Below are 16261 nucleotides of genomic sequence, written 5' to 3'. Positions count from 1 at the left end.
TGTGACCAAAAAATCGAGCCGCGCGGCGGTAGGGTTGCACACCCTACCGCCAGGGCGCTCGGCGGTAGGATCCTACCGCCCAGGTCAACCCTACCGCTGCACTGCTCGATTTTTTGGTCACAAAAGAGGGCGTGGGGGGAGGCATCCTACCGCCGGGTCTGATGGCGATAGGATGTCCAGACCTACCACCTTTGTGTGTGGCGGTAGGGTGGCCCAGTGTGCATTTTTTGCACCTTCTAACTTCTTTTGTCTTCAATTTTTGGCAGACAACATTTAAACAGCAGATGTATGACATATGAAGCACACAATGTATGATATATGATGCACACACCACAAATCTATAAATAAGGTAGGTTTGATACATAGCAAATCTATAAATAAGGTAGGTTCGTACATAGCAAATTAACGAAACAGTTTCACGAGCAAATTCATATGGTTCACGAAGCAAATATGCAAGTTTTTAGTTCAACGACACGGCAGCAACTTTAGTCCTTCCTTTCCCTCTTCGACTTTCGGTCCTCGTTATCCTTAGATCGCTTCTCGGCCGCCGTCTTCTTGCAGGCCGTAGGACTTGCTTTCTGAAACGGGGATGGACTCTTCCAATCCTTCTTCGGCACATTCCTCTTCTCACGCTGGGTTGGCTGAGTTGCTGGAGGTCCATCATCATCATCGTACTCCTCCTCCTCCTCATCGTCCTCTTCCTCTTCCTCACCATGTTCTTCTTTTGCGCCATCTTCTTCATCTTCCTCTGCATCATCATTGTCGTCGCTCTCCTCCTCGTCATCTTGAACCGCCCTAGACGATGAGGCTGCATGGCTCAATGAAGTGAGGCTACGCATCGGTGCAGGAGGAAAAACATCCTCGGTGTTTATAGCGCACCCAAGCAGGCCCACAAGCCGGCGTGCTTTGTTGACGTATTTCTGCAATGATAACGAAACAATATGAACTACTCGAATGTCCAATGATAACAAAAGTGAACTTCGTATTACCTTCACCGTTTCCCACAACTTGTTCTCACTAGCTCGAGTCCCAGGGACAGCACTAAGCGCATCAGAGGCATGAAAAATGCTTTTGTTCAGCTCTGAAGACTGCAAAGTAATAAAATGAGTCGATAGCACAAAAAGCTGATTTCATCCAACCGTCGGTTCAAAAGAGGTAAAAACAACATACCACTCTGTTCATGAGGGGTCCGTACTCCCTAAACCCGCCTTGAAGCTGTCTGATGCTCTTGTTGTAGGCTTCATTCTCTGAGGCGTCATCGAACAGGTCTTCGGCATCTGCTGTCGTCCATTGGGGCCTCAGACGCAGACGATGCTTGATGCCATCGTCGTACCACAACATTTGATCCTCGTAGTCGTCCCAGTCAATCACTCTCCTCTCCGTGTCTTTGCGTCCTTTCCACTCGTTTCATTCATTCACGTATCTCTCATGTTCGCCTTCCCAATCCGTGATTGATTGATTCTTCTGCCTGCTCATCCTGCAATGCATAAGAAAGAACGTAAAACACCCTTCTTTTATGAATGTAAAGCATCAAAACAAGAACTTAGAATCGATGAGGACAGCTTGTGGTACTCACAGGTGTAGGTCGTAGCCACCAGTATCGCAGACGATGCTGGCTGGTGGTGTGTTGCGCCTTACAAAATTGTGCGGCAACGCGCTGTGGCAAGTGGTACTCCACGGCATAGACACAAATCATGGGCACGATGCACCGGAAGAGAAGCCGGTCCTGCTTGCACATGTTGTTCAGCTCGAACCCCCACTCTCGATCATCAGTATACGGCCGCCAAGTAACCTATAACCAAACAATGTTGGGATCAAGTGAAAGTGTTATCAAAACAATGGTAAGCTCAAGTGAAAATGTAGTTCTTATACCTGGAAAGGCGTGAGAGCATCAAGCTCGTTGCTGAAGACCTTGTACAAGGCCTTCGATTCGCCCGTGTAGACACGCACCACGTCCCAAGCGTATGCGACGGTCGGGTTCCGATCATCTTCGTCATCTTAGCCATAGTCCGTCCATGCACGCGAGCGCAGCTTCTCCGGACGGCCCACCGGGATTCGCTCCCACATCCAAATGGAGAGATCCCATACACATCCACACATACCGGACGTGACTTCCTCTCTCTGGGTTGCGTCGTCAAGCTATAAACCATGTTTAGATGATAAGATGTCAAAATGTAAAGCAGCACACGTCTGATATTTGAAAGAAAGTGATATTCACTTACCAAACGGTATGGGTAGGCGAGTCCGGCAACCCCCCAGCTGTACCCCGCATCCCAGTCCTTTAGGAAGTCGAGATACATCCATAGGGCAGAGTTCCCGGAGCAGTCCGGAAACACTACCTCCGTGAGAATGTACCACAGGTAGGCCCTGGCGTACTGCTCCACCACCCAGGACTCGGCATCTTCCAGGCACTTGCTCCGATGCTCGAGGAGCCATGACAGCGGTATGCCGGAAGTCAGGTTGCTCTTAGCAGGGGGGTAGTCGCCGATGAGGCTGACAACCCTCTCGTGCCAGTTCGCCCTCTCCCCTCTTCCTGTGAGAGCACGACCCTCGAGCGGTAGTGCCGTAATCATCGCCCAATCCTCGAGGGTCACGGTCATCTCCCCACATGGAAGATGAAAGCTATGCGTCTCTGGCCGCCATCGGTCGATCAAAGCCGTGAGAGCTGGGTGAATGAGCATCGGCGGCTTAAACTTGAACTGCAGGACGAACCCCAATAGTCGGGCTCTCCTGAATAACGATCGTCGTACTCCATCTTAACTGTCGTCTTGTGAGCCCTCATCCGCAGTGGCGGCAGCATCTGTGAAAATCAATAACCAAAGCATAATTAGCATGGACATAATAGTTAGCAACTTGTTTTCATCTATTCGAAAGATTTGGTTTAAAATGGTAATTACCACTCCATTCTCAATGAAACGGGCACGGTGACGCTTGTCGAACCTAGGGTCAAGCATTGTGTACTTCGTACCAATGTTGTCCGCAAGAGGTGGCCTCCTAAAAGATTTTGCATAAGCATATCAAAAGATTTTTCAACATGAACTAGGGTTCAACATTAACTATGAAACATATCGATGCATAACAAAAATTAATCACATCCAACAGAACCTATGAGTTCAATCTTTGAATAATCATATATCAAGATTATTATGAACATGAACTAAATACAATACATATATCAAGAACTAAATAAAATACTTTTATGAAGATGCAATCACCATGGTTCAAATGCATCATAACACACATTTCTCCAACAACATCCAACATGCATAATCTCATTTTTTTTGTTAAAAAACAAAAAAAAATGAACTAGGGTTCATCTTGAGGATTCATACACTACATATAACAAATATGTCAAATATTCATCTCCAATATTCATCATACACTACATCCAATACTTGCATCATAGCATAGGAACATGCATCATCCATCATATAAAAAAACCATTCAAATCAATTATGAACTAGGGTTCATCTTAACACAGCCATATCAACTATTCAATATAGTTCATATCTAACACAATATAACATCTAGAATCAACCTAAATCAATCCTAGGGTTAAAAAAATTCAAATAGGAGAGATTTGAATCGAATAATGCGATGAATCGAAAGGTGTTTGATTAAAACTTATAGGAGGGATTGAAAGAGCTTACTTTTCTTTCTTCGGGGCCATCTCGATCTGCAAAATCCGTCAAGAAATGAAGAGGATCGGAGGGGGAGTGGAGGGGATGAGAGAGGGCGAGTTGGAGCAACTGCTCTGTTCTTCGTGATGGGGGGCGGCTAGGTGGGGGGAGAAGGGGGTGGGGGCGGCCGGCCCGCGGTTTATATATGCCCACACCCTATCGCCAGAGACTCTGGCGGTAGGTTCAGACATCCTACCGCCGGGTGGAGCGGCGGTAGGGTGGGACGGAGGGGGCACGGAGGCTGTTATCGTTGCTGACATGGACAAGTTTGCTACCGCCGCAGGTCTCGGCGGTAGGCTGTATGATCCTACCGCCGTGCCTCGTGGCGGTCGGGTAAAGGGTCAGATCTCAAAAAAGTTTCAAACTGGGGTCAGATCTCGATTTTGTTTAACAAAAGGGTCAAAACACGAAATTTAGCCGGTGCACGTTGGGCAATGCAGGCCCTCGGACGCAGGCCGTGTCGTTGCCGCGGCAGACACCCGCATCCAGGCGGTCACCGCCGCCGCCGAACACGGCCGCCGTTTGAGCTAGCTGCTGATGGGCAGTCTGCGTGCGTGCGTGCGTATACATGGACTAAGTAGTACTTGCGAAGTCGTCGTGACGAACGGCAAGTGGTCTGTGCGGTGTAACGTTGGGGTTTGTTGTGGGACTGGCGCAATCGGAATCTTTGATTCGATGCGGCTTTCACCAGTCGATTTGAGTAATTAATCCGTATGTCAAACAAGTTGATGTTCCCGCAAAAGAAAAAAAAAGGTTCATATGTGCCTTTGTCAATAAAAAAAAAGTTCGTGTGTGCCCTTCCACGCCCCACCCCCCACATTCTTCCAGAGACCGAGAGTATGTTATTAGAAGATTTTGGGTATTTTAAGTTTTGGACTCTGATAAATGCCACACATGTGACACGAATACATGGCAACTTCGAACGTTTTTTATTGCAAATTTGGGAAGGCACGTTTGGTATCTAGTGCGCCCTGCACACTAAATAGGGAACCCGCCAAAACAACTCAGATATCAGACCAGAAAAAAGGATACTCCACACGTATCTCGCAGCAGAAATCGATACCAAAAAGAATCAACTAACCTAAAATCAATTTCAGGCGACTTACATATAAATGAAGCACGATAAAAAAACTTACTCAAATGATAAGTGCCACACATGGGGCACGAAGTACTCAGATCATGACGTTTTTTACAACTAAAGTTGACATATTAATATAAATAAAGTTGTGATGCTTGACAATAAAGTCCTCGCGTCACTCCTCCCACGCTACTTGAATTTGGGCCGGCACAAGTAGCACAGGCTCCCTTTTCCGGTTTTGGAAAGGTTCTAAAACCTTCCCAGGCCTTTTTTTGTTTTTTGATTTTTTTTCACCTTCTTTTCTTTTTTTATTTCCTTTTCCTTTCTTTTTCTCTATGCTTGTTCTTGCTTTCTTTTATTTTTATTTATCATTTTTTCTTTATTTTATCTTTTGTTTTCAATTTCTTTTATCACATTTTTATTTAAATCATGAACATTTTTGAATTAAGGAACAATTCTAGAAATGTGAATATTTTTCTTGAAACAATAAAATTGTTTTTTAATTTCGAACATTCTATTAAATATTATATAATATTATTTTAAAAGTTGAATAAGTTTCACAAATTTTTTAACATTTTTCAAATCATGTATTGTTTCGGAATTCGCAAACATTTTTTCCAAATTTGTGAACTTTTTTATGAAAGCATGAAATTTTTTTGTATACCTGATTTTTTTACAAGTCAGGAATATTGTTTGAAATCGTGAAAAAAATTCAAAATCAAGGTCATTTTTTGCATTTATGAACGTAATTACAAATTTGTGATCATTTTCTGAAATTGCTGTTCAACATTTTTTGAAATTTGGAAACATTTTTCTGAAACTTTTGATCATTTTTTTACTTTGCAAACATTTTTCAAAATCATGAATATTTTTTGAAATTCAAGAAGATTTTTTCAGTCACAAACAATTTTGAATTAGTGAATATTTTCTAAATTTGAGAAAATACATTTTGAACTCCCGAACATTCTTTAAATTTGTGAAGATTTGGTAGTTCTAGTTTCGTTTGAAAACCTGAACATTTTTTAATGACGCAAGAAAAACAAAAACAGAAAAACAAAAGAACAAAAGGATGAAAAATTGGGGCCCCGAACCCAGACATGGGCCGGCCAAAAAGGATGCATTGGATGATAGTGGGGGTGCGGGTTTTGATGCGCCCGCGCGCTCCTATGCGCTAAATACAGGTTCACATGTTTTGGGCTGAGGTTTTTGGGCTAACACGTACTTGTGAAATCACTAATTGATGAGTACTCCTTTCAAAGATCACTCCCACCTTTCTAGATTGTGACAAATAACGCACTGCGAGCGGCACTTGTCACAACCTGAGAGTTTTTCCTTTTTCTCTATGATTGTTTACTCAAAACGTGTTATCTCTTAAACCGTGTGTTTAAATTTTGAACCATTTTCACCGTTGGATTCCTCGCACCGAGATCTTCCAAAATAGATCGCATGTTGATAGGTTTTGATAAACTTTTTTGCACAAAAAGTAACGGACGAAAAAACCGAACCTGGAGCATGTTTTTTTCCTTTCCGAAACACGTTTTCAAGAGGCACAGTCGTGCCTCTCGCGGAAGCAAAACTATGCCCCTCACGAAGGAAAAAAATGCGTTTTTCTCGTTGCCAAGAGGCGCGGCCGTGCCTCTCGCGGAGCAAATCCGTGCCTCTCGGGAAGCAAAACCATGCCTCTGTCGGAAGGAAAATAAAAGAGAACACATTTTTTTCCTGTTTTCGAGAGGCACGGCCGTGCCTCTCGCGGAAGCAAAACCGTGCCTCTCACGAAAGCAAAACCATGCCTCTCACGCAAGAATAAAAAAGCGAAAACGATATTTTCTCCCGTTTTTGAGAGGCACGGCCGTGCCTCTCGCCGAAGCAAAAAAAAAACCCGCGTTTTTTCGTTTTCGAGAGGCGCAGCCGTGCCTCTCGCAGAAACAAAAGAAGGCCTTTTTGTGGGGAAAAAATATTTTTTCAAAAAAAGGCTGGAAAGGTAAGAAAGGCCGGTGGAAAACAGGAAAGCTGAAAAATAACCGGAAAACAACCATCTAAAAAGCCAAAAACGCGCACGAAAAAAAATCAGAAGAAAGTGCCCAGAGCGCAACACGTCGCGGCGAATAAGAGACACCAAGTAATGCACTCTTAGCCTACCCTAAGTGATTGTTGGGAGGCTCCCGAAGAAGCGATCTTTAATTAGTTGCTCTCACATACTTGAGATGGTCAATTTCTTAACGGACTGAAGCCTATTACCAATGCGACCCATCCTTTCCCTCTCTCCCTTTTTTATTTATTATTTTTATTTGTTTTTCTTTTCTTTTCAATAAGTCAATTTTGATTCTATTTCTATTTTATGAGTATTTTGAAATGTTGGATGAGTGTAAATATATAAAACATAAATACCATAAAATATACACGAAAAATGCATTACTATATAATTATTCTTTGCATACTACAAAAACATGCAACAGTGCAAAGTTCTGTGCAAGTTTATGTTTTCTTTTTCATTTACGCTCTTCTTAAAAGGTTATACCAACGGACCTAATATATTTTCTTTATTAAAAAACTTTATTATTTTTATTTTTAGTTATTATTTTATTTTATTTTTCTTTAAGGGCAATATCAATGCCACTACTTTATTTCTTCTTAGGAAACTTTTTCTTGTGAAAATGTCACTATTATATGCTTATTCTGGCATATTTTAAGAAAAACATATGTTGTGTGTATATTGTGTGCAAATTTTGTCATTGTTTGTTTTAGTTTTTTTACATTTATGTTCTTCTTAAATGGTTTAATAGCAATGCTACTAATTCATTCCACCTTAGAAAACCTAATTGTTTTGACTTTGTTTTAATTTTTATTTTTCCTTTCTTTCAAAGGGTAATAACAAATCCACTAATTCATTCGTTCTTATAAAGCTTTATTATTTTCTTTAAAAATGTTTATCTCATTTCGTTTCTTCTTTAATTCTAACACCAATGCCACTAGTTCATTCCTATGGGAAAGCATTTCTTTAATGGATGTTCCCTCAAAGTGTGCATTCCGAATGGACCTGGTGACATCGTTTTGCCTGGTGTAGAGGTACATTGGATGAGCTATGATCCGGCGTGTTCACACGCCGGCTCAGAGCCACATGCATACTTTTTGGTGGAGCCTCTGCACCTCGGATGTCTCATACGGGGTGTTCTTGGTACTCTAAGAGCATCTCCAACAGCCGCGCGTACCGCGTTAAAAAATAGTTTGCCACGCGTCTATCGTCAGGTTTGGCGCGGCGCACAGCGCTGACTCCAGCAGCCGCGCTAAAATACGGCGCGCGCGTGAGCAACCCGCGCATGTCCATATTTGTTGCATTTTAGACACAAAATAAATTTCACATAGATACAAAAAATGATACAAAGATATTTTACATTGTTCATAGCATAAATAGATAAACAAGATCATAACATAGATAGATAAAACCGAACTACGGTGCAACTACATAAAATGAAAACTACGGTGCAGCTAGAACTACTCCGAGTCCTCATGATCATTCTCATCCTCGGAAATGTTATCCGAGGTATCGATCCATATGTCCTCCCAACGTTTATCGTCTGACGTGAAGATCGACCTCCCACCTGCTTCAACGATATCGCACCGCCATATCGCCAATGCCTTCCGCCGACGCCGGTCCGCCCGCTCCGCGCGGCGCCTTGCCATCCTCTCCGCCTAGTAGGCGCGCTCGTTGGCGACGTCCTCCGGGTGGCGCCGGCGCCACTCCGCATGGCTCGCTCGTCCTCCTCGGTGACGAGGAGGCGGCGCTATAGCCGAACATTGTCCGCACGGTCCTGGTCCGTGATCAGACGAGGCGGAGGGGCGACGGCCTGCTGTTCGCGCGTGTGGATGTCTCGGAAGTTCATCTATGACGGAGACCTCTCTAGGCGCCATGCCGCCGCGTCATACGCGCGGGCCGCCTCGTGCGCGGTCCGGAATGAGCCGAGGCCGAGCCGGACGTTGCCGGACCGGATCTCGGCGGAGTACCAGCCGTTGGGGCGCTCGCGGTTGCCCGAAGGTCCCCGACGGCGCGGCGGCATGGTGGCGCGGTGGTGGCGGGGCACTGGAAGCGGCGAGAAGCGTTGGAAGTGGCGAGGTGGCGAGGGGATAGGCGTGTGGCAATGTGGTGGAGCACGTGGCGAGTGCCGCATTTTATAGGCGCGCGCGAAGCGGCGCGCCAAATCTACTGGGCGAGCTGCCGCTATCTCCCGCGCGCGTGCAATCGCTTCACGCGCGAGGTAGTTTCCCGCCTCCGCTCGAGCGCGCGGAAACTTGCCACGCGTGCTAAATTGCCAGTTTACCCCGCGCGCGCGTCTTTTGGCGCGTCTGTTGGAGATGCTCTAAGAGTTGCGCTTGACGGGTGGAACTTGGCTTCAGGGTATGACGATTCCGGCCCAAGGAGGGTTCTCCAGCCTACATCCGGGATGTAAAAACCACTCATCCGGCTACTTCGTGTTGGTTTGAAAACTATTGTCCAGGTACTCAGATTCAGGTTGCTTCACGGTTACAAGGTTGTGTGGCGCGGGTTGAGAGCTTTCTGGAGCGAGCGAAGGTTGCTTTGGGTAGACTATCCCTTGTGCCGGCTATGTTGCAGACCACTCTGACGTCACATTCTCCTTGTGCGGCCGGTGTTTGGTCCGCGGGAGATAGGGGTGAGGAGTTGTACGGCTCTTTCTCCCCTCGTGTTGGAGTCCATTCATCGTCAATGCCTACCTCCCCTCCTATGGTGTCTTCCCCTGAGGGCGAGTCCATCGCCGTGCTTGTGGCTCCGGTGTTGCAGATCATGCCCGAGCTTAGGGAGTTATGCCTGAGCTTATCAGTGGAGCATACGAAGGTGGACATGTCGGCGGCCTCGATTGAAGGACATGTTCTGCCTCTGTCAAGTGAGCAGTTGGAGGTTCCTTTTGTTGATGATGCTAAAGGGAAGGCAGCTGCAATTTCATGATGGGTAGTGCTCAGTGTTTCGGGTTGTCCATGTGGCTTTCGTCTTTTGAGTCGTAGAAGTTGATGGTTGTGGTTGTTGTGTGTTGGAAGCATTTGGGTCACCTTAGTCTGGAGTTTGACTTGAAAATATCTCCTCCAAGGCTCGATAGTGAAGAAGGCCTCCCAAAGGGTGATGAAGCACGTGATGTGCAGGATGGAGTTCGGGAAGAGGTGAGCATTTGAAGGAAATAAAAATGGAGAAGGTCGTGAAAGTAAGGTTCAAGGTGGTGCATTTAAAGGCAATAAAAATGAAGAGGGTCGCGGAAGAAAGGATGAACTGGGAACCCCAAACCGCGAGCGAGGAAAGGGACAAAATTGACCTGCTCACATGGCTCTAGCTTGGGAAGAGCCTCCACCAGGATGTCTTCGTTCTTCGCCACGATGATCGGACGGAGAGCAAGGAAGTGGTGACAGTGGGTTGAGTAAGATAGCAGGAGTCAATAAGGAGATCCAACGCATCGTTGGTGACGGTGGAAGGCATAAACGGCTATAAACTACTTAAACAAATACACAAGTGAATGAGCCAATAGTCAACGGCATCTAGTCAAACGAGGCAAACTAGAGTATAACTAGTCACATAAACCAGCAGCCAACTCATGTTGTCTGAGGAGTACAATACTCCTGCCGACCTCTCAAGTCAAAGCACTCCACATGAGCTTGGAATCCCAAGAAAGATAGGCCTCACACACCGGAAGATCACCTAGCTGAGTCAATCCGAGGTGGGTGCATACGCAACGGATACCCTCGCGTCGCTGCGGGGATTGGTTTATGTAAATCTATGTAGTATAACATGAGAATCAAAATTAAAAATATATATGGCTTATTACACTCCTTTTGTCTCAAAATAAATGACGTGGTTTTAGTCAAATTTGCATTCAAACGACATCACTTATTTTGAGACGGAGGGAGTATTTGATTATGTTTCTTCAGTCCATCATTCATTTGTCTTTCAGTTTTGAGCTCGGTAGGACGATAACCTCTTATTTTTAGTATTTTTGCATGTAATAGCAATTTTTTTTCCTGTACATATCTCAAAATTAGAGTAGTGCTAATCATCTTAGCATTGCTGCTCTCCTCCCTATGCTTTCAGTATATATCTTCTCGAGCATTTTACCAGCCTCGTGTATGGTGTTTGAGTTTATCTTTCATTCACTCATTCCCCCCCGCAGCATCTTTTCAACATGTTACTTCACTCAATGTTTTGCTCCCGTTTGCTCCTATTAACAAGGCGGGCTCTTACTCGTGTGTGTGTGTGTGTGTGTGTGTGTGTGTGTGTGTGTGTTTATAATGTGGCATGCAAAAAATTCCAAAGTACTCCCTCCATTCCTAAATACTCCCTCCGTTCGGAAATACTTGTCGGAGAAATGCATAAAAACGGATGTTTCTAAAACTAAAATACGTATAGATACATCCACTCCTCCGACAAGTATTTCCGGACGGAGGGAATATTTGTCTTTCTAGAGATTTCAACAAGTGACTACATACGGAGCAAAATGAATGAATCTACACTCTAAAATATGTTTATATACATCCGTATATGATAGTCCATTTGAATCTCTAAAAGGACAAATATTTAGGAACAGAGGGAGTAGCTTCGGAGCTGAACTTCCTGGAGCATGGACTCGCGACGCTACCGTCATCACTGAGAAATTTTGGTCTCAGGAGCGATCTCAAGGTAGGAATTGACGTTTTATTCGCATTCCAAATCTTCTGCAAGAAAGCGGTGAGTGTACGTGCTCCCTCCGTCTAATATGGCTTGCAAAAACGTTTTATATTATGTGACGGAGAAAGTATTATTTCTGCAAACTATGTTAGTACTAAAAATGTCTTGTATCGTGGGATGAAGATTTTCTTTTTTCAAGAGACGTGTGTATGTAGTTTTTCATATGCTGTGAGAATGTCAAATTCTCACAGGCGGCGAAGGTGCAATGCAAAACCAGGCCTCGGTCATGTCGTTGTTTTAGGCCCAAAACACCTGTAAAATATACCCCTGTGAAAAAAAAACGATTGGGCCTCGCGTAGGTGCTTGGTTTGTCATTTTTGGGCTGGTTTTCTCGTTTACATCCGGCCGGTATCGCCCGTCGTTTTTCGCCACCTCTCGTCTCGCTCGAGACCCTGCCTCAAAAAAAAAAAAGTCTCGCTCGAGATCTAGATCGAGGGCTCTGTCGCCGGGAGGCGCCGGCGCCGGCGCCTAGGGTGAGCCAACGGCGTTCGCGAAGGCAACGTGGTGAGGCGCCGACGGCGTTGACCACGACAGGGGTTAGGCGCGACGACGACGGCGATTCGCTCCTGACCTCGACGGCGACTCGCTCATGGCCGCGACGACGACTTTGACCGGCAGTCCTGACCTGACCGGGACGGCGAATCGCTCCTTCTCCTCCAAGCTGCCTCCTCTGCTCCACAAAGGTATCCTCCCTCCTCCTCTGCCCCCCTCCTTGCCCCTTCCCCGGTCAGCCAGCGGCGGGGTGCTCCTCCTTGCGACATGTCCGTCCTGCTTGGTGATGATGAGCCCGAATCCTAACAGCTGCTGTCAAAGTTTCAGAAAAAAAAATCAGTTTCGTAAGGCGTAGCTGTAGCTGTAGCTGTTCGCCCTGTGTTCTCTGTGTTCTTTTGCTGCTAGCGCTGAAACCTGAAAGAATTGGGGGAGAAAGTAGGAGAAGAGTTGGTTGCCGTTCTTTGTATAGGCCACTTTCATACTCACCTATTTTCAATTGCAAAACGACGGGATTGGATTAACAAAGCTGGTTTGCTTGCTCCTGCTTGTTTGCCATAGATGGTTAAGAAAGGAAGTTCAGGGTTGAAAACATCAGTTTCAAATGTCATGCTAGTTGCCTTTTTTTTTGAAAAAGAAGACGTGAGCTGAAATTTGAGCAATACTTGAATCTTGCACATTTCTCATGAAATCAGGGAAGGCTTGCCGTATTACCTTCTTTGTTGCCCCATTGCACGTACTTGTAGCTGTAGCTGTTAAAGTTCAGTTTCGTCAGTTGCACTCATCGTGGGATTTTCTTCAGCTAGTGAAATAAGCCAAGCTGCGACTTTGTCCTAGTTTGTTAGTGTAGCCCACCGCTTTGATCGGATCGTGGGATGGCATGATACTAAAATGATCATGGCGCCGAGGTAGGGTAGCGGGCGAAATAGGGAAGAAGAAATATAGAAAAGCTGTAAGTTGAACACAGCACCAAAACATCGAGTCTCCTGTTCATTGTTTTCTAACTGAGTTTTAGCTGGAGCTGACACCTCCCTCCTTCTTCTTGTATAGGATGTTCACCTGGCAGCTTGGTAGCAATCCATGGAATAACAATCTAGCAGCAGCAGCATAGTCTATGGGATAGTGAAATAACATGACTGATCTATGGAATAACAGCAGCAGCAGCAGCAGCAGCAGCTTTGCTAATAATTCATGGAATAACAAATAAACAAACTGTTAAACAAATAAGCCCATTTGAACAAGCAGTTAGCAGCAGCTTGCTAACTGTTTATTGGGTCTTCCTCTGAAACAAATAAACAAGCAAGAAAACAAACATATTCACTGCATTCTATATACACATGGTCTCACCTTGGGAGTTATACTGCTGGTGCTGGTGTTCCAGTCCCCCCTTTGTACATCTTTTAGGAATTGACGTGATTGTCATGTTTCTTTCAGGGAACAGTGTTGCTGATCATTTCTGGCTGAATTCCGAGAAATCCTTGATTTCTTCTGGCCATACATATATCATGTCAGCCTACCATATCCTTTATTGTGACAAAATATTCTGGACATGTGCATTATTATCCACAATAGACTTGTGTTGAGAACAAGAAGTTCTTGGAGCTATCATTTTTGCATTCAAAATCATAATTCATGGGAACCTGCTGCTGTCTAGAACTTCCATTCCTATTTGAAGATGTTTATATTGCTGCCATGTTGTTTCTTCATCGGTTTTTCTTCAAAAATGACATAGTTACTTTAAACTTGAGGAAATTGTTGCTGAGTACATGCCAAACCAAAGTGATCATGAGATAGGACGGTGTATATGCTCAAGTTGCTAATGATGAACCAAAGTGGTCATTACATAGCTAATGTTTTTCTTTTTTATTGTGCAATTTGTGTGGAAGTGCATGTGTAACTCCAAATTCTTTGTGAATGTTGTTCCTCTTTATTGTTACAGCGTGGCAGAAAAACAACATTCCAATCAGGCCCTTATAGTTTTTGGTTTTGCGTCTTGCACATGCAAGTGGCTGGACTGACCGGACCCAAATGAACAATCAGAACGAGTCCAGGCAAGAGTAGTTAGGGCAGCTCCAACGACTTTGATGACTGGAGACTTTGGCGATCCAACACCATGGATCAAACGTCCGTGGCGTGGTCCGGACGTTCACAGTCTTACAAACCGGAAGCAAAGCTGGAGGAAGTTTGTAGGCGTGCAGACATCCACCATGTAGGCCTTCAACACCCTCGGCCCACGAAAACCTTCTCCCTCTCGTTGCATAGATCGCTGATGAGCGGGCTGTCACGGTCATGCTCGCAGAGAAACCGAGCTTCATGGGTGAGCAGCCAGCGTTGTACGAGTCCATGCACAGTGCCTGCACCATCAGTCTTGACTCTTGAGTGGTGGTAGCTCTATGTCAACAAGGCTGATGGACGAGAATGCTGCCAACGTCGGTCGCTCCGTGTTGTTTGCGCCAGGCCACAACAACTACGAGGCCGGATTGTTGACTCCACCTCCATTGGCGGCGTCGACTACCAGGCGGCGAACTCAAACGAGTAGGACGTGAAACACAGACATGCCCAGGTCCGGCGAAGAGTAGACTACGGTCGGCTACTTTTGCTATGAATTCTTTTTCTAATATTGACGAAATGTCGTGTATGCCATTATTTGGTTCGGATTGGATGACCGGCTTTCCTAATTTCATCCTCTTGGTTGTAAATATTATCTGGTTCACATGAATTTCATTTGTCTTTTTATAATTGTTCTTTTGAACTGTCACGCACGTTTGGTGCACAAGGTTGGATGGCCGTCCCCTTATCTGCTTGTCGGTGCACATGTCCTGACGTATGTTCGCGGATGTTTGGTGTGTCTGATTTTCATGTTGGTGTGGAGTTGCCCTAGACTGAAGTGAGAGTCAGTTTTTCTTTATTAGAAGAACAGGGAGGCTCCTCCCCGGTTTCATTACTCGAATGAAACCCTCATAGTAGTGGCATACATCCTCTCACCAAGAGGAGCAGTTCGAAAGCAACAGTTAAAGAAAAATACACAATGACCGTAAGAAGGAAATACGAGTTATCCTGCGCCTAAAGGGTTGAAACAAGCAACTAGTGTAGCCGAAGAACAAACTACTGGACGCAGGCGACTCCCAGAGATCTGAGAGATGCCCTCCTAGTCTTCATGGGCGGCGCCGCAGCGGCTTGAGGTGACCAGCAAGTGACGAGTGTAGACACAGGACTAGTCGAAGGAGTAGAGTCAGTTTTATTATATACTCCCTTACAAGGTTGAGTCGAAGGAGTAGAGTCAGTTTTATTATATACTCCCTTACAAGGTTGAGTCACTTATTTTGGGAGGGAGGAAGTACTTATTAGGGATCTACTTGTACGCGACCTAGCCAGCAACCACCGCTTCCCAAAAAGCTAGGGTTTTCTGCCTTCCGTCGGCGTCGGCACCGGAGGAGAAGTGGATCTCGGCCCTTACTGGTGGGAGGGCCTCGTTTTTATATACTTTTTTCGAGCTTTGTTAGGGTTTGTGTCCTGCTCAGGAAGGCGAGATGGCGGCGGCTCCCTGAAGATGGAATAAAGGTCTCATCGCCTAGCCCTCGTTCCAGTGATGCGTCTAGCATCATCAGTGGGCGTGTGGAGGTGTGTCTCCGACAGATCTGTCTTTGGTGGATTTGCTTGTATCTCTTCATCGTTTATCTTCGTTCGTGTGTCTTGAGGTTGGATCCTTTTGACCTACAGTCTTCTTTCGCGGCGTTTGTTGTTTTGGTGCGTAGGTTCTATGGGTCTTAGCACGACGACTTTCCGACTGTCTACTAAAACAAGGTTTGTCCGGCTCCGGCGAGGGAGAGGCGATAACGGCGGCGCGTCTTCGGCTCGCTTCAGTGATTGTAGTCGTCGCTAGATATATCGTCGTGTTCCTTATTCCTCGTCGTGAAGGAAATCAAATCAGAGTAGGGGTACCGACCCGAGTACCCGATCCCAAGCTCTCCTACTAGCGCGCACCCGCGGCGGCCCCGTCGGCCACCCCACCGCTGGCCCACAGCCCAGTCGCCGCCTCCCCCCTCGCGGAAAGAAATCTTATACGACCGGGTCGTACAACCCAGATCGAACGACCCTTTCCTCTGAGAGACACGTGGACTGCGTGAATCTTAAAGCAAGTATCCACTTCCATCTTCTTCCCCGGGACATGAAATTCTTGTGCCGCAGCCACAACTCCTCGCTTACCGTGTACCAGTCGTTCCCGGCCGGAGTCACCTCTGGAGACTGTCCGGCAGCGCCGTAAATCTGGCCGGCGCAGACTTTATGCTCCCT

At 45.7% G+C, this 16261-nt stretch overlaps 1 long non-coding RNA gene across 1 annotated transcript; it reads left to right on the top strand.

Moving 5' to 3' along the window:
• The first annotated feature begins 11861 nt into the window (after nt 1-11861).
• On the top strand, nt 11862-14704 carry LOC119340581. Its single transcript, XR_005164599.1, has 2 exons — nt 11862-12162; nt 13403-14704. It is a non-coding gene; the product is annotated as an uncharacterized LOC119340581 (long non-coding RNA).
• Nucleotides 14705-16261: the final 1557 nt, after the last annotated feature.

Source organism: Triticum dicoccoides, chromosome 7B (assembly GCF_002162155.2).
Source record: "Triticum dicoccoides isolate Atlit2015 ecotype Zavitan chromosome 7B, WEW_v2.0, whole genome shotgun sequence".
Taxonomy (NCBI): Eukaryota; Viridiplantae; Streptophyta; class Magnoliopsida; order Poales; family Poaceae; genus Triticum; species Triticum dicoccoides.
The sequence above is the reverse complement of the archived record's forward strand: the minus strand, read 5'-3'. Positions and strand labels throughout refer to the sequence as shown.